Genomic DNA, 26,977 nt, shown 5'->3' on the forward strand with positions numbered 1-26,977 from the left:
CCAGAACAAGAAAGTGCAGAAAAGGACACAGTAAATGAGGAAGAAGTGGAAGAGAATGTAGAACCCTCTGTAAGTAAGGCATTTAATGATCACATAACAAAATTTGCAATAATCTCTAATGAAAGACCAAATATTACTTGTATTTGTTGCCGCAGAACTCATTATAGAAAACAAACCAGGAATGTTGATCTCTACAGAAAATGTGAAAATGAAGATAATTATAAGTGGAAGGATTTTGCCACTTATATATTTCTTGAAAATTGTTTTGAATTGGGTGAAGATCAGCGTATTTGTATATACTGTTACAACAAGTTAGAGGAAAATAGAATGCCGACCAGAGCTGTACATAATAATTTAGAATTGGATGCTATTCCTGCCGAACTTTCTGAATTAAATACATATGAGTCTATACTTATTCAATGTGTTCATCCGTTCCAGACCATAGTACGTATGGAGCCCAAAACTGGTAAATTACCTCCTTCAGATTTACTGAGAGGTTTAAAAGGAAGAGTGGTGTATTTGCCCTTGGATTTGAAAAAAAATATGGAAACTATTGATGCAGATACTTTGGAAACTGAACCATTAGTTATTCTGGTTAATGGTGTACCTACAAAGAATAAGAAGATTTGGCAGGAGCTGGTAGATGTACGGAAAGTACAAAGAGCAAATTTGTATTTGAAAAGGAATAACAAATGGTATGAATCAATTTATATAGAAGAAGAAGAAGAAGATTTACAAGAAGACACTGAAACACCAACTGGACAAATTGAAAAAGTGGACAAGTCAAAGGAAGAAGAAATTTATGAACATTTTAGCATACATCCTCTTCATTCAAAAGAAGTTATGGGAGACAATATTGATCTGTTTCAGATGAAGAAAGCAAAAGGAACTCCTGTGAGTGTATGGGAGGAGAGCTTGGAAGCTCGATGTTTTCCCCAGCTGTTTCCTACAGGAAAAGGTGGACGATACGATGAACGCCCAGAACAGATTCCAGCTTCTGAGTATCGAACTACAAGACTATATGCAGAAGATCCCAGATTTCGACAAAGTATTCCTTATTTGTTCCATCTTTTATTTGACAGCGACTTGTCTGCATTATCATATGCAGTAAATCACATTTTAAAAAGTGGAGTACATTTACAAAATGTGTCTGCTAAGGATTTTATGGAGAAAGTGCAGCAACGAGATGATCATTTGGAAACACAACTGATCAATCTGATGGCTTGTCAGCGTGGGACAAATGAATATTGGTACCGACGCCATGGTGAATTAAAATGCATGTTACGGAATTTAGGAACACCAACATGGTTCCTTACCCTAAGCTGTGCTGAGTACGCTTGGGATGATTTACTGGTTTTTTTACGAGAGGCAAATTCAAACATTAAAAACATCGAATACAAGACAGCAGGAGAACTGTGCTCATTGGATCCGGTTAATGTTTGCAGATATTTCAATCATAGATTTGAGGCTATGATGTCCTTCATCTGCAATAAAAAAAATCCACCTCTTGGAGAAGTAGTGGATTTCTTTTGGAGAAAAGAGTACCAGGCAAGAGGTGCTCCTCATATTCATATGCTGTTGTGGATCAAGGATGCCCCAAAGTTTGGAACAGATACTGATGAAGCAGTGTTATCTTTCATTGAAGAATATGCAACATGTGCTATACCAAAAAGCACAGAAGAGAAAAAGTTAAAAGAGCAAGTTTTACATTTCCAAAGTCATCGGTGTGGAAAATACTGTCGACGGAAGTACAAGACCAAAGATAAATACTACACTAAATGTCGATTTGGATTTCCTAGACCTGTTCTTTCAAATGGAAGAGTAAACAGTTTTATGTCATCTGTGAGACATACTATTACAAGAAAATCACCTAAGAATACCTACAACCTTAAAAGAAAAGAAGAATCAAAAAATATAAATGACTACAACCCAGTCATTTTATCCATGTGGAATGCTAACATGGATATACAGTATGTAGCTGACAATTCCATTGCTGTTGCACGATATGTAACGTCTTACATTACTAAATCAGAAAAAACGGAATTGAAAGAAATGTGGGAAGAGATTTCTCACGAGAAGACTGTCAGTAAGAAGCTGTACAGTTTCAGTTTAAAGATGTTATCGCATCGAGAAATTGGATCCTACGAATGTTCAGATAGGTTATCTTCTGCAAGTCTCTACTCGAAATCAAGAAGAATAATTTGGGCAAGTTTAGGCCTTGCAGCAATGAGAAATCGGGTACTGAAATCTGTTGGAGAAATTGAATATTTGGCCGAGAATGACACAGAAAGTACAGATATTTTGAAATCAAACATGTTGGACACATATTACCCCAAGAGAAGTCTTCATCTAGAGAACATGTGTCTCTATGAAGTGCTACAGAACTACATTTATTCACGGAAAGCCACAGAAGACATCAACAATGGAAAATATAAAGTCATTGGTGAGGAAGGATGTTTGGTGAAGCAAACAAAAGGAAGTTTGATAAATCACCGGAAGCTGAGTTGCGACACTACTGACAAAAAGGAATTTTACTACTTGGCTCTTTTACAGCTGTTTAAACCATGGCGTACAGAGGATGAACTACTGGGAGAATTTCAAAGCTATGAAGATTCCTTTAATGCTTGCAAAGACAGCATAGAATGCAGTACTTTCACAAATTATGTGCAAATGTTAAATGAAGAAATTGAACAGGAAACTACAATTGCAGCTGAAATAGCTAGAGACAGTTCTCAAGACAGCCAAAGTTCAGGAACACTCAGTCAAGATCCCCTTGGACAACCAATTGTTGAAAATGAAGCTGCAATAGCCATGAATGAAGTGGAAACGGCTATGAATCAAGCTCAAGAAGAATTTATAGACTTACCAAATTTGGAAAGACAACTGAATGAAGAGCAGCAACAAATTTATGAAGAGATCAGAAACAAAATAGATCACGGATTACTACATGAAAAAAAAGAGTGCTCATGCACATCATTTCATCCAATCAGGATGTATGTAAGCGGACAAGCTGGAACTGGAAAAAGTTTCTTAACCCCTTCGATGCTCATGACGGAACGGTTCCGTCATGAGCATCGGTTGAGCTGTGCTCATGACGGAACCGTTCCGTCATGGCCCCGCCCGCGCTAGAACCCTTCAGCACCGCGGGGGAATCCGCGCAGCGCTGAAGGGGTTAATAAAAGTCATCAGAAGCTACCTACAGCAAAAAACGGATTCAACTTTGTCTTGTGTGGTTACTGCTCCAACTGGGTTAGCAGCATATAACATAAAAGGAATCCCCTTACATCGTTTGCTAATGTTACCAGTGGAGCATGAGAACAAAATACAATACCACAAGCTAACTGGAGAAGCATGCTTGGAAGTTTCAAGAGTATTGAAGAAGATGCAAGTTCTCATTATTGATGAGGTGAGCATGGTATCAAACTTAATGCTTGCCTTTGTGCATTTAAGAATGCAGCAAATTCTAAGGACAGACTATGACGTGTTATTTGGTGGAAAACATGTCATAGTTTTTGGGGATCTTCTACAACTTACTCCAGTTAAAGGACAACCAGTGTTTAATACTGTGACACATGAAGACACAAAGAAGTCATTGGGAAGCATTGGTAATGCAAATATTTGGCCCTTCTATTAGTACAAGGAACTTACTACTAATATGAGGCAAGCAAACGATAAAGAATATGGAAGTATTCTGAAAGATATCAGAATTGGACTACTCACTGAAGCTGGCACGAAAGCATTACAGAGTCGGTTGCTACATAATTTATTTCCAAAGGAAGAAATATTTGCTGAGAAGATATACAAGAACATTGCAGAAAAGAAAAGTGTCATCTGCTTAATGCCAACTCTACGTGAATGCGCAATATTCAATGAGGAGCTTTTGAAATTGGAAAAAGAAGAGATTAGGAAATTGGAAGCAGTGGACAAAATTCAGGATGGAAGAATTACTATCACATTAACAGGCAAACTGAAAAATAAATTGGATTCACTAGAGAAGAACATTTCAAAAACTGCTGGATTAGAAAAAAATCTATATGTTTGCATGAACTGTAGAGTATTTTTAAGGAGAAATTTGGATGTTGAAAAAGGCTTAGTAAATGGAGCTATGGGTAAAGTAGTGGGTTTTATTAATTATCAGAAAAAAGATGGAATTGAATGTTTAAAAATAAAATTTGATCAGATAGAAGAAGTTATAGACATTTGTCGTTGTACAGTTCGTTTCATGCTTGTGAAAGACTTATATGTACAAAGGAAACAGTTTCCGTTTTCACTAGCATATGCTGTAACTATTCACAAGTCTCAAGGATTGACTGTAGATTGTGCATTTGTAAACATTGGTTCAACTGTGTTCAAAGAAGGTATGGCTTATGTAGCTTTGTCACGAGTGAAAACATTATCTGGTTTATTCATGATAGACTTTGATGATTCAAAAGTTAGTGCTGATACAAACTGTGTAAAGGAGTATAATAGATTAAGAAGAACCTATGCTCCTCATTTAGGTCAGTATCCTGTGTTGGAGAAACGTGTAGTTTCTCGAAAAAGGAGAAATGAGAATATCTGTAATGAGGATGTAGAGAGGAGGAAAAAAAAGAGGAGTGATGTAATAGCAAGCAAAAAGAAAAATGAAAATGTTGAAGAGGTTGTAGGTTGTCATTTTGAAAATAGCTCTCGTGTCAACTGCTACGCTAATGTAGTGCTGAATGTTGCATTTTATCTGGAAAATTTGCAAGAGCAGATAATAGTAAATCAGAGAAAAAGATTCTGTTGTGAGTTGAGTCTCCTTTTTCAAAAACTGAGTAATGATAAAACTCAAATAGAAAGTGCTACTGAAATTAGAAAACTTTTAGATGTATGTTCAGGACGAACACAGTTTTCTCAAAATGTACAGCAAGACGCACAGGAATTCTTGATGTATTTTCTTCAGGTACTGGAAGAAGAAGGGGAACCAATTGAAAATATGTTTGGTGTCTCTTATAAATGGGAACATAGTTGTGAAAACTGTTTCAATACATGTGGGTCTAATGTTGATTCAGAAAGGTTTATTTATTTAACATTGCCAGACAGTAAAACAGTCACTTTTGCTAAATTAGTTAAAGATGCTAATCATAGCATGGAATGCGGTGAGTGTAAATCTGACATGTTTTCAACATTAATTTTAAAGGAATACGGACAGTATGTAATTTTAATGATGCAACGATGTAAAGCTGATGGTTCAAAATTGGATACTTTAATAAAGAAGTTTATAGGACAGCAATTATCAATTTCAGGAAAAACTTTTGTAACAGTTGCAATAATTTTCCATGAAGGACCTACTGTAACTTCTGGACATTACACAGTTTATCTTAAATGTGAAAAAGGCTGGACACTGTGTAATGATTCCCAATTGATTTTCAAGCAACGTTTGCCTTTTGATTTAGCAAATTCCTATCTAATCTTCCTGAAACCTAAATTTTAGAGAGACTTGGCAAGATCTGTGCAAAACAATTTTACCATTTATTTGGATTACCATAAGAATTTACAAATAGAAAGATTTTTCAAATTACCATTTGGCCTAAAGGAAAGGTAACCAATTGTATTGTGGACTTATTTAATTCCTAATTAATCTTTCGGAAACCAAAAATTTTAGAGAGAATCGGTAACATCTGTACAATTTAAATTTTGGAATTTTATTGGATTACCATTGGAAATTACTTCAAAAAAGATTTTTAAAAATATCATTTGGCCTAAAGGAAAGGTAATCAATTGTATTGTGGACTTATTTAATTCCTAATTAATCTTTCGGAAACCAACATTTTAGAGAGAATCTGTAACATCTGTCCAATTTAAATTTTCGAATTTTTTTGGATTACCATTGGAAATTTCATCAAAAAAGAATTGTAAAATTACCATTTGGCCTAAAGGAAAGGTAACCAGATGTATTGTGGAGTTATTTGAGATATATTATTTTTGTGATTATGCTTTAACAAAATTGTCAGACGGTATTTTAAAGAAAAAGTTATTGTTATTAGATGATATTTTTTTTGAATATTTTGCATTTCTATAATTTTATGTTTAAGTGAGAAGAGATTCTGGGCTTTTTTAAAACAATCTTTGAGATTGTTATTTTTTTTTTGCCCGCTGTGAAGTGATGAATGCAATTGCTTTCACGATTTGTGAAATGCAATATATTCTGAAAACAGCAAAAAAAGGCAAAAAAGTGTTTTTGGAAAATATGTAAATACGTGTACTGTGTTATATAATGATTTATTAAATATTAATACTTTTTTCTTTTTTTCAGATTGTGAAAGAAAATTTTCGAAAAAAAACAACCATTTATACAAGTAATTTCAATTTAAATTTTAAATAAAAATTAAATTGTTGGGTGGGTCAGGTAAGTCAGAAATTAGATGGTCCCTTTCTTCCACTTCTCCTCAAACAGATTTACAGTATTTAGTTATTAATCTCTCAAGTATTTTGAAATGTGGTAATTGTTTTTTTGTGTTTTTAAAAAAAAAAAAAAAAATACGCTTACCGTACGCGTACGGTAAAAAAAAAAAAAAAGTTAAAAAAAAAGAAGTTGAGAGGTAAGGTTGGCTCTTAAAAGAGCCCTTGTGTTCATGCAGGGACAGAGGAAAGGAAGAATGGGAACATTAGCTGGTATGACAAATGTGCTGGTCTATTTTGTTGTTAATGAGGGGAAGACTGGTCTCCCTATGAACAATTAGACCATGGCAAAATGAACACCGCATTGTAACCCTCGCAAACCGATGGTTCGTTTCCACAGGATCAGAAAAAGGTGATTCTGCCCCACAGATGAAGGGCTCTGCTGAGCTTCCGAAGAAGGACTCGGCTGAGCTGCTGTGGATGTGCTTGCTCGACTTACTGAAGGGTTACCTCTAGTATGTCGTGCATGTGTCCTAGGGTGTACATCCTCAAGGTGTCTTAACATTGTGTGATTCCCGAAGGAATACTTCTTTTTAGGATTACCTCTTGAAAGTACACGCTGGCACAGCTTACAAGTCACCAAAGCAGCATTGACTTTTTTCTCACCCTCTGGAAAACTAAAATACTCCCATATAAAAGAGCTCTTCTGTTTCCTCTTTCTCTGCCTGATGGTGGTGCTGCTAGCCTCACTCTCAGCAGAAGAGTGCTGGTCTGCCATCGTATCCCAAAGACAACTCAGCTCCTTCTCCTAAGGGATCACAAGCAGAAATGAGGGGAATGGGTGTGGTGTAGGAGAGTTCTAGAACTGAAACTACTTTGAACCAATCAAAAGTTTTGTTTCATGATCACATGACCCACCGTGCGCGTACGTTACGCTTACGTTACGCTTACGGAGCGCTTACGGTGCGCTTACGGTAAAAGTACGCATGCGCGTAAAAAAGACACGCGCTCGCGCGCATGCGCATAACAGGCACTCCCCAACACTTCCGCGTAACGTGCGCGTGTAGCGTACACGCTTACGCGCCCCGTACGCAGTACGCACGGCTACGTAAATTGCGTAACTAAACGCAAAAAGAGTAGACATTTTACTAACATTACGCAAACCGTACGCTTACCGTAAGCTTACCATACGCGCACTTAAAAAAAAAAAAAAAGGAAAAAAAGAATCTCTATGTTATACTAATATATCTTACCTGTTTGGAAAAAAAAATGAGAAAAATTTATATATTGCAGAATTTTTAAAAATTAAGCATAGTGTTTTAAGAGAATATAAAGTAAAAAACTAAATAAAAAAAAAACACTTGCAAATAAAAAAAAAAACACGTTTAATTTAAGTATTTGTAAAAAAAAAAAAAAAAAAAAAAGAAAAAACCATGGGAATCACACATGTTATAGGTAAGAATTAGCATTTAAAAAACCATACAAATTCACTGAAAAAAACATGGGTTTCACACACGTTATAGTTAGGAATTAGCATTTAAAAAACCTTGCAAAGTCACTGAAAAAATTATAGGTTTCACACACGTTATAGTTAGGATTTTGCATTTAAAAAACCTTGCAAATTCAGTGAAAAAACCATAGGTTTCACACACGTTATAGTTAGGGGACATTTCACTCATAAAAAAACATTGAAATTCCCCCGTTATAGTTAGTTCAGCTAACTATAACTCGCGCACCCGCAATCCACTGCTGATGACGTCACATATTACATCACTCATGACATGGTCAGTGACATCACTCATGACATCACTGATGACATCTCAAATGACATCACTGATGACATCATCCTTGTGACAGAGTGGTAGACCTCCTCTCACCCTAATATAACCTATGATACAAACATTCAAAAATAGAGACTGAAATTTTCCAAAAAATGGACATACCAATACCAGTTACAACAACCTCTTCAGTAATTCTAAGAATCACATACACATCCACTCATTCACCAACAGTCCTGTACAGTCACTCATACATGTACTCACTCATCATATGTACTCATACACCTATACATCCTGTTCCACATTGTCACTCATCGATAGAGTTACTCACACACATAGTCACTCATGCTAATAAAGAGTCAAACATCCATTTACTTGCATATTCAGTTATACACACACCTCATCAATTTCTTCTACAGAAACTTACACATACTTACTCTTTTAAATATTCACTATTAAAAAAACATAATTAAACATACAGGAACTGTTTCAATCTCTCACTCTCACACATACTCACTTATATACACCAATAGTCCAATATACTTCTTTAAAACATATGTATTTACTCATAAAGACACTATTGAGACAGTCATTCACTCACTACAACACCCATACACACACTCATCCACCCATACAGTCATGCACACATGCTGTCTTCAACACATACAACCAGAGAGCCAATCATACATGCACGTTTGCAGTACGTAATACCCCCCACCGAACCATGCAGACACTCAGACTGATACTCAAAAAACATCCTTAAATCCAATATAAACACCCATGTAGCTACTCACCAACCCAAGCAGACACTTATACACAAAGTCAGAGACTGATATAGATAATTACATATTTAAACATTACTCACTAAGCCATGTATTCACTAAGATACACTTAATCAGTCAATAACACAATCAAATTTTCAAAAACAAATCATCCTTTTAGACATTTCTATACCCATTTATTTTTCCATCGACCTTGAGATATACATATATACAACATATTTAATTTTCTGAAAAACACACATTCACAGGATGATGTCATCAGTGATGTCATTTGAGATGTCATCAGTGATGTCATGAGTGATGTCACTGACCATGTCATGAGTGATGTAATATGTGACGTCATCAGCAGTGGATTGCGGGTGCGCGAGTTATAGTTAGCTGAACTAACTATAACGGGGGAATTTCAATGGTTTTTATGAGTGAAATGTCCCCTAACTATAACGTGTGTGAAACCTATGGTTTTTTCACTGAATTTGCAAGGTTTTTTAAATGCAAAATCCTAACTATAACGTGTGTGAAACCTATGTTTTTTTCAGTGAATTTGCAAGGTTTTTTAAATGCTAATTCCTAACTATAACGTGTGTGAAACCCATGGTTTTTTCAGTGAATATATATATACTTGAAGATGAAGGATCACAAGAAAACAACAGCCGGCCAGGGCAAAAATCTGGATCCCAAAGGATACAATGAGTCACAAAGAAATAAAATATCCAAGAAAGAAGTGACTCAAACAGATAGATTCACCAAAGAACAAAAATATATTTCCACTACAACGTTTCAGCTTCCGCCTTCCTCAGGTAGTACAAGATGGTTTGCTCTGTGGCTGCACAGATGACAGCTGAATTTTCAAAAAGCATCATGAGTGAAGATTCCATTTGGAATGTGGAATCAATGCAGTCCTGAGAGCTCTTCAGATATGCAGTAATCAGGTTGTGTTGTCAGTAATGTTCAGTCCATCTGGATGCAGTGATTTTAAACGGAAGCTGAAACGTTGTAGTGGAAATATATTTTTGTTCTTTGGTGAATCTATCTGTTTGAGTCACTCCTTTCTATATATATATATGTAAGAAATAATAATGCTGATTTTAGCTAACCTAGCTTTTGATGCTACAGTGACTATAAAAGAATACACTAGAATTGAAAGGCCTGTTTTCCACTTTGAGCTGTTGTTTTGCATGAGATGGTTTTTTTTTAGTGCAGATGCTGTAACTTTCCAGAAGTCTTCAGTTACTTAGTGAACAGTCACTTGTTTGTATTCGGCAACTGGTAGTGAGGTTTTCACTGGGAGAAGAAGAGAGAACAGGAAGGATGATTCATGGGAATAACTGTCTGTAGCATAAAATGTGGATGAAGTATAGTTTCGAGGACTTGTGTCCGTAGCTCGTTGTGCACATGTGAGAAATTGGGGAGTTTACCTATTCCCAAGGGTTTACTGAAATCCTATTGGATGATGTGAATGAAGAAAGTGAAACATGTTACCATCTAGAATCTTGTGTGTTTATATTAGTGTGTGTTCCTACAATAATGAGGGGCTTCTCTCACTTGCATTTACTGGAGATCCATCTCTGGGTTTTTTGAGACTATATCTCTCTGCATGGGAGATTGCTTTAAGTGTATTCCTTATTTTATTAGATGTCTGCTGATTTATGGCTGAGAATACTTTACAGCTTGATCAAAGGCTTTATGCTTCTGCATTTATTTATGCATTTATTCTCTCACCAGAATATATTTTGGGGTTTCTGAACTGACACCTAATTCCATTCCATTCAAATTCTATTTTAGATTAGGGTGATTCCTTCATGGAACACTTTTGTTGAATTATTACAATATTAACCCCTTAACTGCTGGGGCTCCCCTGTTCTTGTGCTGAGCTCTTTTTTGGCTATTTGGGGTAGTTCGCTGTTAGGGCTCTGTAACGTTTTTTCCATATAAGGTATCCATGTCAAATGTGAAACCTTGTTTCCATCATCCTGGGGATTCTAAAAATAACTAGGGTTTGTAGATTCACTTGGAGGCGACCGAGAAAATAAGAAAAATGTAACTACATTTTGAGTTTATTGGGAAAAATAGAAAAAAAAGTGCTCTGGATAAAAGAGTCTGTTTCTTAGGCTAAAATGGATTCAACAAATGGTGTGCTGTGCTAAAGTCACCATTTCCCCAGCTTTCAGGAACATGCAGAGCTGAATCTTAAAACCTACATTTTTTTCTACAGATTTGGCATTTTTCAAAGAGGAAGCCCATTTTTCCTATTTTGTGCTTTCCGTCTACTACCAGTTTGTGGTGTAAATCAGTGTAAAACCCATGAGTGATCCAGGAAAGCTATATATTTCTGAAATGTAGACAACATTTCAAATGTAGCAAGCAGTCATATATGTAAATCCCTCAAGGTTTTTTTCCAAATAAACTAACTATTGAAATAAAGAAAGTTTGAAACTCGTAGGAAAAAAATGACCATTTGTGACAATGTTTTCATCTGTAACTTTTTGTCACGATGGCCAATTTACAAAAGCAATATACCATTACATCAATTAAACCCATCTGGTTGTGGAGATATATAGAGTTTGTAGGATCTCCAAGAATCCGAAGTACCCAAAGCCAACACATTGAGCTGTACCACACAATGGTCTTTCATTGTGAGTATATACCAATTCATATGGTGAAATATGTACAGTGAAAAATCGGCATCAAGGAAACCTATGTATTTCTGAAATGCGCACAAGATATGGAGTTTAGGAGCAGTGGTTAGTTTTACATCTCTGAATTCGTGGGTACCTGTACTAGCATATTATTAAGAGGGTATTTTTCAAAATGATCTATTTTTACACACTAGCTTGCTTTTGGCAGGCTAAAAATGCAGGGAAATGCAATTGTAAATATCAAATGTTCTAATATTGTATGCTCCCACATATTGTCTGATAAAAATTGTACCTCATTTGTGTGGGTAGGCCTATTGCCATTGACAGGAAAGGGCCCGAACAGAACATGTACACATCAAATTGTTTCCACTCAAAACAGCTCCTTTTTATGTGAAGTAGAAAACTGTGTATTTTGGAATCTAACTCTGCTGGCATCAAGGAAAGCCTAGTAAACCTACGCATTTTAAAACTAGACAACTGGGGAATTGCAGGTTGGGGTGATGTGCATGGCTCTTCCAAAGATTTCTTACCCAGATTCCCTTGCGAACCTCAAGATTAGCCTAAAAAAACAAAATTTCCTCATATTTCTGTGATGGGAAGTTCTGGAATCTGTGGTGAGCCTCAAAATTCCTTCCAACCAGCATTTCCTAAAGTCTCCCATTCAAAATGGCATCTCACTTGTGTGGGTAGGCCTAGTGCCCATAACAGGAAAGGGCCCAAAATGCAACATTGACATATCACATTTTTCACTTACAACTGACCCTTTTTCTGCAAGTGGGTAGCTGTGGATTTTGGGCTGATTTCAGCTGGTGCCTAGGTAAAACTAGCAAACCTACACCTTTTAAACACTAGTCACCTGGGGGAATCCAGGGTGGGGTGACTTGTCTGGCCCTCACCAATGTTTTTACCCAGAATCCCTTGCAAACTGCAATCTTTGGCTAAAAACATAAATTTACTCATATTTCTGTGAGGAAAACGTCTGGACTCTATGGGGAGCCACACACCTCCTACCACCTATAATTCCCTAGTCTCCAGATAAAAATGGTACCTCACTTGTGTGGGTAGGCCTATTGGCTGCGACAGGAAGTTGGCTAAAATGCAACATAAATACATTACATCATTTTTCCACTGAAAACTGATCCTTTTTTTGCTAAGTGGGAAGCTGTGGATTTTGGACCCTAGCTCAGCCGGCGCTTAGGGAAACTTAGCAAACCTGCACATTTTTTTAAATTAGATAACCGTGGGTTTCTAGGGTTGTGTGCCTTGCGCGAATCCTATGAGGTTTTCTTACCCACAATGCCCTGCAAATCTCAAACTTTGGATAAAATCTCATTGTCCTTTCAGGTAAGTGATTAAAAACATCCGGAATCAGGAGAAATCCACAATATTACTGCAACCTAGCATTCCCTCACTTGTCCTGATAAAAATGCTGGCCCTCTTGTGTGGCTGGTCCATGTGTCCACAGCAGGAATAGATCAAACCGAGTCCAATGGGAGTCCCGTTGTAAGAGCTCCCATTGACCTTGGTTTAATCCATTCCTGTCATGGCCACTAGGCCCAGCCACATAAGTGGTGCAGCGCTTTTACAGGCACAAGTGAGGTAATGATGGGTGGTAGGAATTTTGTGGTTTCCTGCAGATTCCAGAAGTTTCCCTAACAGAAATGTAAGGAAAATGTGTGATATCAAACAAAGTTGGAGGTTTGCAGGGCATTGTGGGTAAGAAAATCTCTTGAGATACACACGAGGCACACCACCCTGCTATTCCCTGGTTGCCTAGTTTTAAAACATGTCTGTGGTTTGCATTGGTGGCACCACAGCACAACTGCAAATACTACAGCTACCCCTATTGCTTATCTATCAATGAAGCGCTTTAGGCCATTTTGTACTTTGGTCTCTTGGCCCACCTACACAAGTGGGCTACCATTCTTTTCAGGAGTATGTGGGAACTCGGGGTAGTAGACAATCTTTGGCTTACCATAGATTCCTGAAATTTTCCTCACAAAAATGTGTGCTTTTAACTGGTTTGAGGTTTATAGGAAATTGTGGGTAAGACAATCTTGTGGAATCCATGCAAAGCACACCACACTGGACTCCCCCAGGTGTCTACTTGTCAGAACTGTCTGGGTCTGATAATTTTTCCCACGTTTTAGCCTACCCAAGCCCAAGAAGTGCAGCCATTCATCATTGCAAGTTGGATGATAATGGGAGTCAGTCACACTCTCCTGGCCCATAAAAACAACACCAAAATAAATCAATTTTAGCCCACAGGGGCGCAGAAAGACTGTTGAAGCTTTAGGGGTGAGGGTGGTGTCTCATTTTAGAATAGGTCAGCCACACCCTTTATTTAAAAAAAATGCATCCCTGCTTTAAGCCCCCTATGGGCAAATGGGGGCAAACCTTCTGTCTGCCCTGGGGTAGGGGCACAAAAAGACTGCTTTGGCCACTTTTGGGGTAGTGGTGGCCATTGCCAGAGTGCAACACCCGCACCACTTTTTTGCCCCAAAGGCAAAATCTCTGTGTCAGGTGAACTTTCTCCCCCCTTACCTGAGGCAGACTTTGGCATTCTTGCCTTCCTCAGTGGCAAATGGAAGGCAACTCTCCTGTCTGGCTTTTGGGAAGGGGGGGGGGGGGGGAGGCAGAAAAACTGGCATTGGCTATACCCCGACCCCAAATGGGACAAATATGTTTTTGTGCACCCCCCTGGATCTGACAGGGGGTTTGCCTTTAATTTGCCTTAGGGAGGCAGAGAGCCCAATACACACCAGAGAATTCTAAATGGTTGCAAAACAAACAAAAGGAGGATGAGGCATACAATGGCATCGAGCTACAATCCTGCCCCAGAAGGGGTAATAGTGTCTTTCTTTCCTCATAGGGGCAAATAGGAGTTTTGTCCCAATTAGGGAGGTTGCACCAAATATGTGCCCTGTGTGGTAGGAAGTCCTCCTGACGCCAGTGATTTTGCCTTTGCGGTAAAAGAAAGTAGTGCAGGATCTGCACTCTGGCATTGGCCACATCCCCAACCCAAATGCGACAAATCAGAGTGCATAACCCGCACCACCCGGGTGACTCAATTGGGAGAAACCTCCTACCTGCCCCCAGAGTTGCAGAAATATATTATTACCTCTTCTGGGCTGAATATGGCTCGATGCCAAGTTAGGCTGCCCACTTCTTTTGTTTATTTTGGCTCTATTTTGAAGACCCTGGTTTTTAGTGGGCTATCTGCCCCCTCAGGGGAGCACATTTGGTTTGAATATCCCTATTCACCCCAGAAAGTCTATTCAGCCATGGGATGCGAGAGAGCTTGGGCCAATACTCAGGGGGGGGGCACTTTCCCTAAAAAAAAACACTAAATAAATGCAGTCCCTGGTGCCTAGTGGCCTTTCTGTGGCAAATTTGGGGTAATTGCCCCCATTCACCCCCCCCCCCATGGGGAGGCAGAAAGACTGTCAGAGCCCGTATTGTGGGTGGGGGCATGGTCATGGCCATGGTGGGCAGCCCCTACCCCTACAGTTTCTTACTTTTTTAAAAAAGTAAAAAAAAAATCCCTGCCTTTTAGTGACCTTTCTGCTCTCTGGGGGGCAGAGTTTGGCTAATCACCTTACCCACCTCCCGGGGGCACAAAGACTGATGCTGCCATTTTTGGGGTGAGAGCATAGTCATGCGCATGCTGGGCAACCCACACCCCTGAACATTTTTGATTTACAAAATTTCCTTGGTGTCTAGGGGGCTTTCTGCCCCTCCAAGGGGGAGGATTAGGAGTAATCACTCCTGTCCACCCCCAAGGGGATGCAGATTGCCTTTTTTGAGGGGGGCTCATGGTCATGCGGATGGTGGGCAGTCAACAACCATGTACATTTTTCTAATAAAAATGTCCCTGCTGTCTGGCGGGCTTAGCAGATTGGGGGGGCAAGAAGACTGTTAATGGATTTTTTTTAGGGATGTGGGCCTGGACATGCCAATGGTGGGAGCCTCCACCTTTGTACATAATTTTGAAATAGCATGTCCGTGGTGTCTTGTGGGTTGCCTGACTTCCTTGGGGGGAGGCATAATGGGGGTAATCACCACGATCTACCTCCTGGTGAGGGGTTGAAAGACTGCTGATGCTTTTTTCTTGGAGTGGGGTCATGGCTATCCCATTGGTGGGCAGCTCCACTCCTACCTTCTATTTTTATAGCTTCCCTGGTTTCTAGTGGGCTGTCTGCCTACACGGGGAGGAGGGGCAGATCGGGAGCAATCACCCACATCTGCCCCCTGCAGGGGCAGATAGACTGAGTTGGGAGTGGTGGTGGAAAGTATAAGCCCTTGCCTAAGGTTCCCCTATGTCCAAGGTGTTCTTTTGGGTGGATCCCTGCTTGGGGATCACTCTCCTGTGGTTGTCCCCAAATAGGGATCCACTGACCAGAGGTAGCATTGGAAAGGGGAGATTCTTCCTTTTCCAACGATACCTCTCCCATAGCAATCAGTGCTCGGGTTTCAGAAATATGGCCCCTGAGCACTGATTCAGTAAAAGTAAAATGAGCCCATTGACTTATTTTACTTTCACTTTAGTGTGAAGATGTCAGCGCGCCCTGTGCACTGATCGTCATTACTCTAAAGAAAATACTCAGGCTGCTCGGGGAAGGTCTTCCTCAGCAGCCCGACAATAAAATGAAATAAAGGATCCCTCTGGTGCAGAGCAACACAGGGGCCTTTATACACCTCCCCAGTGTTGATCAATGGACAACAGATGCACTGGGGAGGTAGTACGGGTGTTGGCCAGTTGCTGACACCCGTACTAGAGGGGTTCACTGTTATTGTGACCAACATTGCATTTCTCCATATATTAAAATATTTATTAGTGGATTATATTGATTTTTGATACTGATGCTTGAAGGACTAATGCTTGATGAATAAATAATGAATCCTTGAGAATTTGATAAATAAAACCCTTTAACTCACATTATATCTCCTTGGGCCAAATGCAGGACCATTCCATTTTGCGAGTCATTGTTTGCAATTGGCAAATGGGTCGCAAGGGACCGCCTTTATTAATATTCGTGAGGCAGATCTCAATTAGAGACCCATTGAGAATGGCCTGCAAACACAGGGATGGTGGCCTACTGGGGACAGCAGACCCCCATGTTTGTGCTTGATTTTTCGAAAAAGCTATATTTTTTTCAAATACAGCCTGTTTTCCTTGAAGGAAAACAAGATGCAGTTAAAAAAAAACTGACAACCACTGCCTGCTCTTAAAAAATATTTTTGCACCCATTCACAAAGTGGACCCTTCCCGTTTGCGAGTGGCTTACCATCTACTTGAAGTAGGCGGTTAACTGCAAGTGTTTTGCGACAACAATGGTAGATACCATTCTGACCCGCTATTAGGAAGGGAGGCCCTTGGCACGCCCCTACCTAATAGCGACTCGCAAACACTATTTTGTGAGCCACTGACTCGCAAGGTAGCATGTGTACATACCACCACACTTTTTTGTGGTCGCAAACAGGCCAATTTCCTGTTTGTGACTGCAAAAAACAGTCGTACATCTGCCCCTTTATTTTTTATTTACGGTACCAAAGTCTTGAACAATTTTTACGTCTATGAAAAATTGATGTTGATGATTGCTTCTTTTCACTTCTCCTTGTCGATGAGCAATGGTCCATAAGGCTAATAGTGGGGGTTATCTAATGATTATACCTGAAGATTAAGATATAGAAAACCCCGCTCCATCCCATTTATATCTTCAAGGTATGTAGGTATGGAGTTAAGAATAGTAAATCTACACTGATTGGGGTGCAACTCTCACCCACGTGCTGACACAGATCAGGACAGATCAGGACATTCTCTGTAACTGCTGTTTAGTCACCAGTCTCATCAGTCACCAGGATACCGTCCTCACACATCCTCATGCACAATGACATTTCCCAAGATGGCTTTCTTGCATTCACCTTAAGGTGGAGGGGCTGCACCATTGCCAATGTCTCAGGTAAAGTCAAATTCCTCTCTCGACAATCTTGCATTAGGGACTGTGGGGCTTATGAATTCCCATTCTGTTTTGATTGCAGCTCTGAACCTCGCAGACTAGAAGGAAAACCGACAGACAACTTGAGTGTCATGGAGTTCAGGGAGGGAGCCGCCATCTTGGGATGTATACTGCTATGCTTACAGTGCACCACTCCCCCCCACCCATGTTCGATATCTTTTTAACGCACTGCAGGAAAATGGTTTGTGAAACCATTTTATGTTAAATATGACATTTTAGATTGCTTTTTGTCAATGGTCGATGTTGTTGTAGGAAGAATGTAATGTTTTTATCAAAGCAATTCTTCTTTATTCATTTTAAAATAATGTTATGTTGTCAATTGGGTTCTCCGAAAGTTTTTCATGGCTAAATTCTCTTGCCCAGGCTACACAGATTGGGGCCCAACCCTGAAACAATAAATACTCTGACCGACAAGTGTCACACTTGTGCGGAATAACCTTCTAACCTTCTAAAAACACCCATTTTCCATTGCTCCTGCGCTAACCAGTCCACACTGCAGTGCCAGGGACCAAAAGCGGTGAGTAGGCTCCTGCTGTTAGACTAATTCTGGCAGGGGCATGTTAAACCTCAGCTCTGAAGTACTCACTCTGCATTACATCTAGTGACATTGAACATGGTCACTCCAGAAATAAGCCTGGCCTCCCTCTAAAGTTTCATAAAGAGTCATCAAAACAACATGCACATCTCTATTCAGCCCCCTCTGAGAGGCATTACCTCACATCCCCCAAGATGCATGCAAACAGGGAGCCTCTAAAGCGTTTTTCAAAGTCTGTCATTTGTGCCAGAAAACATCTCGCAACAATAAAGCCGAAGGGCAATCCAAGCTTACAAAATATCTGCAAAGAGTTCTCGTTCACCTGAAATCGATGGCTTTGATTGTCCAGGTCGGCAGAAACCAGTGGCTATTTCCCGTCATTAGCTGGCGAGGACCATGATCCCGCCTTTTAATAAAAAGTTTCCAAGAGGCCGCCTTTCCCCTGAAGAGTTTCCGAGAGTAGTATCGTTTTCAAAGTCAATTATTAAGACCTGTCATGAATCCCAGACATTAAAAGGAAAAGCTTATTGATTCTTCTGCAACTTGGAATCCAAGGGTGGAAGGTGATTTAATATAATTAAGTGATTATGAACAATGTAATAGTTTGGATATAAAGGTGTCACTGAAATGAAAAGCATTAACATGAATAAAACATTTAATAAAAAATGCATTGCTTTTAATTTCTGCTTACAATCTACATGCAAAAATTGTACGCTGTCCGGAGTATTTAAGATGTGCAATTATTGCACAATTATTATTAGCCAGCCTAGATGGGCACAGCCATGAGAAGCAATATGCTCAAGATCACACAATACGTAATTCGACTCTTGTAAATCCAGCACCGAATAAAGAAGGTGATTAGGATGGCGGGCAGATCACCCCCCGCCATCCCAACGTGAATTACCCACCGCCATATTAAGATGGCGGTGGGTATCACGGCGGATGGAAAGTCCGTCCGCCGCTTTTCCGCCGGTCGGCAATCGTTGCGATTGCCGGCCGGGCGGAGCTGGAGCACATGTAGGGTGGCAGTGCCTAGCAGGCACCGCCATCCATATTAGGATGTATGGATTTAAAGGCCTTCCCATGGCGGCGATGCCGCCATGGAAAGGTTGGTGGGGACTAGCTTCGGGGGCCCGTTGCAGGCCCCCGTGGGGAGTGTGGGGGGGCACTTGGGGGTACCTATGGTACCCCTCTACATTGCCATGCACAAGGCAGCAGGCACCGCACGGTGCCTGCCACGTTGTGCACTGCAATGCACAACATGGCATTTTACCATTGCGGCAGGTGCTGCAGCCAGCAGCACCTGCCGCAATTTTAAAATGCCAGATGCGACCGCCGCGGTGGCAGTCGCATCATAATTGGGGTGGCAGGACCGCCCCATGGCAGGCAGGCGGTCCTGTTACTGCTAGGGTGGCGGGCTTCACCCCCACAGTATTCTCCAACAGAGAATGCAGATCCTTGGTCAACGCATTGCAATGAATCCCAACACCATGAACGACAGTCCTTTTACCAAACCCAAACTTGCGTTTCAAATAGATGCTAAGAAAGAAATACATGATGGAGTGGAGATGCCGTATTCGTACACTTTTCTTTGTAGGGGTGCATCATAATCATGTGTAAAGCACACCCGAATATAATCATGTCTCATGCAAACGTGAAGTGTTAGAATTGTGCAATGTATTAATCAATCAATCAATCAAATACTTTATTGCGGTCGTTAGACCATAAAAGTGCAAGTGCAATAGAGTGATACATAAAAACATCCACCAGTACATGGCTCAAAACCCCAAAGTCCTATATGATAATTGCAGACTACTATCCCACACCCCAATAAATAAGCAAAATACATAACAACACATACAAAATGCCCCGTTAGTAAACTTTACAATTATTGGGCGGAGAACAAGCTGATACATTTCATATTAATTAAAAACTAAAAGAGCAATCTATAAAAACACAGATTAAAAGTTGGCTTTAAAGATTAGCAGGGCCGATTAAAAAAAGATAAGAAAAACAAACAAATAAATAAATAAATAAAATATTTTACAAACATTTTTGTCAGCTTAGTCCTGAACATTGGTTTTTAAAAGCAACTTACGTACATACCACATTGAGAGTAAGAAGCATGACACTGCAAATACAATTGGGGATAGAGTATTATATTTCAATAACCTAAATGCCTCTGCAAAGTGTTTGGTGCCCAGATTTCTACATAATTGAGTCATCCAACGGCGTCTGGATTTTCTATAGTCAGAACAGGAAAAAAATACAGGCAACTCTGACTCCTCTGCATAGCTACAGGCCGTAGACCCATAGAAAGTGTACCAGCCCATTTGTTGGAAAAAGTGCGCAGTGGGAGAACCCCATGTCTGAATTGAATATACAGTTTCCTCTCTGAGGTTGGATCTCATCCAGGGCAGACTCAAGGAGGTACTGATCTTTTATTCTTTAAAACGCAACTGTTATTGATCCTGTAGCTAAACACCCCTGTAGACGGACAAGTTTACCCTCCCTGTAGCTCCAAACCAGTTCCTTCCTGGAAATTGTGGTGCAAGCTGCCTCAGAGTTGTGCCATAGACTCGCTCTGCCCATGTGCAGAAATGTCCCTGACATTTGCTAACAACGATAGTTTGCCTGCGCCCTGAAAGCCCAGGATATCCTTTAACTCGCCCCTATACACAGCCAATTCTGGGGTTACCCATAGGCGACGCCAAAAAGTTAGGGGTCTAAGTGCAATTTCGTCGGCAATTGGTCTTACCCCCAAATCCAAGCAAAGGGGTGTAAGTGGAGAACTGAGGGGGAGACCAAATAACTGCCTGATAAAAGTGTTCTCGGATTTCATGATGTTTCTCAGAGAAGTATGCCCCCAAAGTTCACCCCCCGTACATTGCAGCACCCCTTGTTTGCAATTTGTAAATTTCCAAGAGTGGTTAAATAGGTTTATGGAACGAGTTCCTATATAGCTTGATCAGCCCACCGGTGTTCTGCACTAGCTCCAGACATGTTTTGTTAATTTGGGACCCCCAGACCATATTGTCCGTAAATGTGAACCCAAGGCAGTCAAATACAGACACCCTCTCCAAAGGAATAACATGCAGGCTAGGATTAGGGCAAGTAGAGCTGGTTGGGTTAAAGGCCATATATTTGGTCTTTTGGCAATTAATCTTGAGGCACCTACTGCCACAGAAAGCCTTAAAGTTGTCGAGGATCCTCTGAATACCCATTGGTGACTATGAGAGCAATAGAGTATCGTCGGCAAACATCATCGCCGGTACTTTACTGTTTGCAATCTTGGGTACATCATTATCCTTCCTCGCATTCAGTGTGTCTACGGTTGCATTTATGAATAAGCAAAAAGTTTGGGCGCATGCACACAACCCTGTTGTACCCCTCTATCTATGGCTATAGGAGTGATTAGTTCACAGTGTTTGCTGAACCTGATTTGGGCATAATTGCCTTCGTGCAAACACCTGAGCATATAACGAAGATAGGACGGCACCCCCAGATCACTTAAAACAGCCCACAATTTATCTCCAGATCAAACGCGGATTTTAAGTCCACAAAGGGCAGCCACCCTCTATAGTCACCATTTTCCAGTACAAGAGTTGGAGCCTAAATATTTGGTCTGTGGTGGACGTATTTTTCCTAAAGCCAGCTTGAAGTGGGCTCAATATTTTATGTTTGTCCATACAGGTCTGAAGACGAACCAGTAATACCCGGGCAAAGATTTTCTGACCAACATCAATTAAACGTATTGCTCTGTAGTTGGAGGGATGAAGTGGTGAACCCTTTTTGTGAACCGGCAGAATTTCTGCACCAGTCCGGGTTGCTGGAATTGCCATTCCCTGCAGTATATCATTAAACAAGATCCACAAATAGGGGCCCCAAATAGTTGGCTCAGTACAGTAGATGTCCCCAGGGATCTTGTCAAGTCCTGGAGCTTTCAAGGGGGCAATTTTACTTAAGGCACTAGCTATTTCTGTTAGAGTTATCTGAGGGGCCTCTGCACAGATGACCTCTGGTGGAGAAATACCTTTAGCTGTACTAGTGCCCTCATCCTCCAACCTTAAATAGATGGCCTTGAAATGTTATTTCCAAATGTCAGCTTAAATATTTGGTTCAATATCCTGCTTCCCATCTCTACTACCTGTGTTGACTATGCGCCAGAAATCCTTCATTTCTCGGGAGGTTAAAGCCTGTTTCAAAGAATCCCACAGTTTTTTGGCTTCGGTGATTCTGGCTCTATACCGCACCCTCTTTTCCCTGATTAGGGGTCTAGCTTTAGATTAAATTGCCTCTATCGGGGCTAGCTTCGCCGTCTGAAAGGTATTCTTAAACCAGGAGTGTATGGCCTTTTTGCACCCACTTGAGTGTGACGGCGGAAAAAATATATTGCCAAAACAGATGTCAACACCTCATGGGTGTCTGCCACTCGCGTAATTCGACCCTTGTAAATCCAGCACCGAATAAAGTGTTCTCCAACAAGGAATGCAGATCCTTGGTCAACACATTACAATGAATCCCAACACCATGAGCAACAGTCCTTATACCAAACCCAAACCTGCGTTTGAAATAGATGGTAAGAAAGAAATACATGATGGAGTGGGGATGCCATATTTGTACACTCTTAATTGTAGGGGTGCCCCATAATCATGTGTAGAGCGCACGCGCATATAACCGTGATGTGTTAGAATTGTGAAATGTATTAATATAACTACGTGACATATTTTAGGATATTGACAAGTGCCGTGGAGAAACGTAGAAAATGGATGTAACTAGCAGAAAACTTTAACATGAAGAACTTGTGTTGTGAAAACTGACAATACTCATGTACTAAATTTGTTTATTAATGGTGATATTTTCATAAGTAGGTAAATGTAGTAGCTGAAAATGTATTAATGATTGTGTGACTTCGTAATGCTTAGATGATACATTCTCATGTTAGCTAAAGTCGTAGGCCTGAAATGCAAGCCTCTGATAACTCTTACTTTAGAATGATGTTCTAAAATTCACGTGTGCCATGAAAGTTGTTCTTTTTCAAATGTTGTATTGCATGTGAAGAAACATTCTTTTGGGCACAATAATGTCTTTGTTATAAGCAGCTAGGCAAGGAGAGAAGAAGTTACAATCGTGTGACTTGGGTCAATAAAGGAAAGACATTGGGATTCACATGGGAGACGGCCTAAGAGCCAAGGACAAATTGTTGCAAAGGAGGTACATGGCAAACACTGTGGAAAAGTACACTCAGGACTGTACCCAGAGTGGATGGTGTGTGCGAACTGCGCTATGGGAATTCTACCTGTGGATAAGTGATTGTTGGAATTAGGGAAAGTGCCCAAATCTTTCTTGCCATTGGAGAGAGAGAGCATCTCAGAGCGAGCTCTTTCTTTGTGATGGTCGCTTTATGCTACCTGACCCATCTTGACCATGGAGAGACTTCTTAGGAAGACTCCACAACTGACACCATAATTGTCTCCCGACTGGATTGCTTACCCAGTAACACAGGGATGCCACTCTGCCTATAGTGTAGGGATAGATTTAATGCTCTTTATTCATCAACCCAGGATGCAGGGAAACTTAAACTCTTGCTTCTTAATCTCTGTATCCTCCTTTTTGAATTAATTGTTTCACTCATGCTGCAAGGTTTGAATTGGATGTGTAGATTTGGGTTTATCCTAATTCCTTTGTACTTTTATACTCTCATGCTGAGATGTGTTTATGTTCAATTATTGTTTCACCTTGTAATAAAACTTAACTAACCTTCAATAACTGACCTTTGGTTATTAATTATTACAAATTGGTACCAAAGTGATTTCCCTGAATGATTTCTCCCCTTTACACTTTTATGCTGCAAAAAGATACAGAACAAAGAGAAGGGCCCCCCTTTCTGTTAGTAGCAGAGTAGGATGGTTAGCACATGAAGTAAGGGGAGAGTCTAGAAGTAGTCTAGAATAGCGGAATCTAGAACCCCGAAATACCAAATTATAGCCCAATGGTTGAGAACGGAAGGCAACAGAATTTGGCGGAATCTGATGGAGTTTGACAGTGTGGCGAGATCAGCGGTGGAAGGAAAAGTGAGTATTAAAAGTATGTGTGTGTGTGTAATGTTAGATTATGAGAATGATTTGATTGTGTGATGTCTTGCGGAGTTAGAGTGAGAGTCGAGTGAATGTGGTTTCAGGTCGGAAGTGGTCCGAGGATTGCGATTTGAGCTGTGGGTCCCGAAGTGGCCTAAGATCCCGGTATATTAAAAGGTGTATACGACACAGAGATTGTGCTTGTTTGACTGGAGAATTGAGGAGTGAGACGTCATCGGCAGTTCCACCTAAAACAGGGAACCTTATGTGAATGTGACGTATGGGAATCATTTAGTTAACTAGATTGGTTCGGGTGATCCACACTAGTTGAGAGTTACCGTGTGTGAATGCTCTTGAGTGATTGAATTCTTTTGATCTTTAGAATGGCAGACAATTATGGATTTAAGATGACTATATGAGTGAATGTGTATGGAGAGATTGTGAAAATGAGTGAGTCGCTGTGAGGAGTGACGTCAGATTGTGCCGCGCTGAATAGGTCGGTTGGTGTACTGCCACGCTGGGATTGGTTGACGGTCAGCAGGAATACTCTGTGGTCGACAACATCATTTCACCCTATAACTGAACAAACATTGCATTTTGTTTGGTAAAGTTCCAAAGTGTCAGAAATCATGCAATGCTTTAGGGTGCTGTGGGATTTGTTCAGAGGTGATTAAGGGGTTGTTACTTGAAGGGGCGAAGAGGCACTAACCGAGGATAGGCCAGCTCACTATATGGCGACAAAGGTTGGGCTCCATACCATAATTTGGCTCCAAAATTGGCATAAGATCACTGAAAAAGGGGGGGGAATTGTCATTTCTACGTTTAACGCACGGGGACAATGTTTGCAATGCGACCCTTGCCTAGACCCACACAGTTTGAAGCGCTAGATGCATGGATGCATGCTGCTCATGGAAAACAGAGAGAGACATACCAAGGGAGGATGAAGAAAACTATGAGGGCGTTTCAGGATGCACAGTGGGATGCAAGGTTCGAGAGGTAGAGAGAGGATACCATTGAGGGAGAAAGGTTATATCCAGTGTTGTTTGATAGAGAGTCACAAAACAGAGACGCGGGAAGAAGGGTAAATGGGAGTGACAGCAGTGACAATGAAGACAGCTTGTTTGATGGGTTGCTAGCTGAGCGTACGCCAGTTTATAGTTCACAACCTGGGTAAGTGGGACGAAGTCTTGAAGGCACCGATGATGTGGAAAATGCATCAGCCCCAGTGGCTCACCATTCGGTAGTCCTGGGGGGAACAGGAGTGGCTGAACAGAATGGGGTCACTGCTACTTCACGGTTGCTGGAAGCTCTTACAGTAACGGTCACCATTGGACCTGTCAAACCTGATTATGATTCAGGCCCATCAGGAAGCCTTAGCCAGAGACAATCCATTCCTGCAGAAGGGACTCCCTTGGGAAGGACAGGGAATGTGGATGGGGGTTTGTTTCCTTTAGTTCTTATGGAATCCAGTACCCCTTTGGCGGCTACTGCTGACTCCTCCAGAATACGGATTGGTTCTAGCACTATAAGGTCCATACCTATGATAAGCAGCAGTTCAGATCTGTGAATGTGGGAGAACCCTGTGAGAGGACAGAGTTGTATGCTTCAAGAACCAAGCACACGTCAGAGAGCATCTGAGAACCAACACGTCTTAGACGTTGTGGATTTAGAGTCATGGTTGAGGAACCATACTAACAGCAAGGAGAGCCAGCATTGTAAGTCTAGTCAGGATACCATCAAGGCCGCAATGAAGGTGAAGCTAGTGGATGTGGTGAGAATGAAGGCAGAATTGGAAGAGATCATTAGTTGGAATCTGTCTTTAGACAGAATAGAGAAATGAATGAATTGTTGTTCATGGCAAAGGATGTCACCCAAAGGGCAAGGCAGGTACACAAGAAACTGTCAGATTTGGTTCAAAAGTATGGGGTAAATCTGTCTCAAACTAAGGCATTACAGGGAAATCATAGGTTAGCCTACAGCGACCAGGAGGTAGAGGAAAACAAAGAGACTGGGTTGGGGACGCACATACGGGAACTAATAACAAGAATAAAGGTTTGTAGTATGCTGGATAAGTGGGAAGAGAGGTGGTCGAGGAAGGAGAGCACGAAAAAGGTGACAGGGGAGACGCCTCCTCCAGGAGAGGGAACACAGGGAATAGAGCCGTACCCGTTTTAGGAGGTATCTAGTGGAGGATATGTGCATGCTCCCTGGATTTGGGGTGATCTTGCTGTATTCACAAATGATTTTCCTAGGTTGAGAGAGAAACCTGCTGAATGGTACAAGCAAGTCCATCGCTTTGCTAAGATCTCGAAAGTGTTGTGGATTGACTTAAAGACCTTGTTTGAAATTTTGGTTCCTAGTGATTTGTGGTCTGCTCGTAAGATAGCTGTTGAGTGGCCTTGTGCTGAGCCAGAGAGGGATTCAATAACTCATGGTCCTTTGCAATGGTTATGAAGAAGTATGATCAGGTGATCAAATGGTTGCAGCCTCACAAGACATCGATTGGGCCAAGATAGATCGAACAACGCAGGATCCTAAAGAGTCTGTACATGCTTATTATTAAAAGCTGGTGCAAGCCTTTAAGCAGTGCAATGGGTTAGACACGTTGGACCCCAAATACTTGGGACAATTCGTATCCAAATTTGTGACTGGACTGAGGCCAGATATCAGCCTTATGATCCTACAGTATCCGATTTGCTGGCTAAACAAATCTGTGGACGAGTTTCTACGGTATGCCAGGTACTAAGGTGATGGAGTCTAAACATAGGAGGATAAAGTAGAAATTG

The sequence above is a fragment of the Triturus cristatus genome, chromosome 10, assembly GCF_964204655.1.
Source record: "Triturus cristatus chromosome 10, aTriCri1.1, whole genome shotgun sequence".
NCBI lineage: Eukaryota > Metazoa > Chordata > Amphibia > Caudata > Salamandridae > Triturus > Triturus cristatus.